The sequence below is a fragment of the Nematolebias whitei genome, chromosome 9, assembly GCF_014905685.2.
Source record: "Nematolebias whitei isolate Nwh7 chromosome 9, NemWhi1, whole genome shotgun sequence".
NCBI lineage: Eukaryota > Metazoa > Chordata > Actinopteri > Cyprinodontiformes > Rivulidae > Nematolebias > Nematolebias whitei.
The window spans coordinates 13,644,976-13,646,857 of record NC_056506.1 but is presented as its reverse complement, the minus strand read 5'-3'; the positions used below and the strand labels follow the sequence as shown (position 1 = coordinate 13,646,857).

Here is a 1,882-nt window from a genome sequence, read left to right as displayed (position 1 = left end):
TGTATATCAGCATGTACTTCCTGTATATCTGCATGTACTTCCTGTATTTCTGTGTGTACTTCCTGTAAATCTGAGTGTACTTCCTGTATATCAGTGTGTACTTCCTGTATATCTGCGTATACTTCCTGTATATTTGTGTGTACTTCCTGTATATCTGTATGTACTTCCTGTATATCTGAGTGTATTTCCTGTATATCTGTGTGTACTTCCTGTATATCTGCATGCACTTCCTGTATATCTGTGTGTACTTCCTGTATATCTATGTGTACTTCCTGTATATATGTATATCTGCATGTACTTCCTGTATATTTGTGTGTACTTCCTGTATATCTGTGTAACCTGTACTGAAAGTCTGTCCTTGCAAGTAAAATACTGGTTAAAAATCTTCTCCTGTCATTGAGAGTCTTTTTTTGAATAAGTAAAATAAAGCGAGAAAATTTTTCTCCAACAGTGTTGCAAACAAAACTAAAGAAACGTCATTTCCTGTTAAAATGCAGCACGACCGCTTATTGCTGAATGATTGCTGCTGAACGCTGCTGAAAGGGTTCATTTCTAAACTCTTAATGTGAGCTGAATTTGAACAGCTGACCTTTACTGAAAGCAGGAAGATAAATGAGGAAAGTAGCAGGAAATGTGTAGAAAAAACTGAATGTAGCAGAAATGTAGTAGAATAGTCTGAAATAGGCAGAGAGAGGCTGAATAGAATACAAAACATATAAAATTAGCAAAAATGAAACTGAATTGAGAAGAAAAAGCTTCAATAAGCACAAAAAACAGCTGAAAGGGCTAAAAAGAAAAGGCTTCAGTCAGCAGAAAGAGACTGAAATAAGCATAAAAAACTGACATTATTCAATTGTATATAAAGATGAAAATTACCATAAATAAAAAATAGCAGAACCAAGGGGCTAAAATTATCTGAAAAACACCTAAAAGTAGCTTAAAAATAAAGAAAAAAGTTGAATTTAGCAGAAAGAAGGTGAAAAAGCTGGACCAGAACAACAGCTGAAATAATCAGTAACAGGTTGTAAACAGCTCAAAGGGTTTGAAGCATGTAAAGAGAGATCCATTTCTTTGCGTTACGTGCTGAAAAATGTATGGAAGAAAAATAAATCTCAACAGAGAGAAAGATTTAGAAACATTCACCCAACTAGTGTACTCAAACTTTTATGAAAATTTAGTTTTGAGCAGTTCTAGTTGAGAGAGACTTGATCCTAAATTTTCCTGCTCAGCAGCTCGTCTATGAAAAATTATCCGATTCTCCAAAGTGACTCTGACTGCTGTCTGCTGCATGTAAGATACTGACTGCTCATAACCACTCCATATAAACCCAGTTCAAATCTAAATCACATCTGATTTTATTTCAACGAGTATGTTCTGTAGCAGGTGGCACAGTGGTGCAGTTAGTAGAGCTGTTGCCTCTCAGTGGGAAGTTTGCCGGTTCAAATCCCGACCTAAGCGGCCTTTCTGGGTGGAGTTTGAATGTCCTCGCCGTGCAAATGTGGGTTTTCTCCGGGTACTCCAGTTTCCTCCCACAGACCAAAAACATGCATGTTAGACAGACTGGTAACTCTGAATTGTCCCTAGGTGAGAGAGAGAGAGAGTGAATGGTTGTTTGTCTCTATGTGTCCCTGTGATGGACTTGAGACCTGTCCAGGTGTCCCTGTGATAACCTGTCCAGGGTGTCCCTCATCTCTCACACAGTGACTGCTGAATATGGACACCAGTGACCCCCGTGACCCGAAAAGGAAGAAGTAGGTAAAGATACTGGCTGTATGGATGGATGTATGGATGGATGTATGGATGGATGTATGGATGGATGGTTGGATGGATGGATGTATGGTGTAGGGATGTATGGATGGATGTATGGATGGATGTATGGATG

The 1,882-nt window shown here is 38.6% G+C and overlaps 1 protein-coding gene across 1 annotated transcript in view; it reads right to left on the bottom strand.

Moving 5' to 3' along the window:
- Window positions 1-1,882, bottom strand: part of LOC119414954 (sodium channel protein type 4 subunit alpha B-like) — a 326,309-nt gene that overhangs the window by 39,062 nt on the left and 285,365 nt on the right. The gene's annotated exons all lie outside the window — the stretch shown is intronic.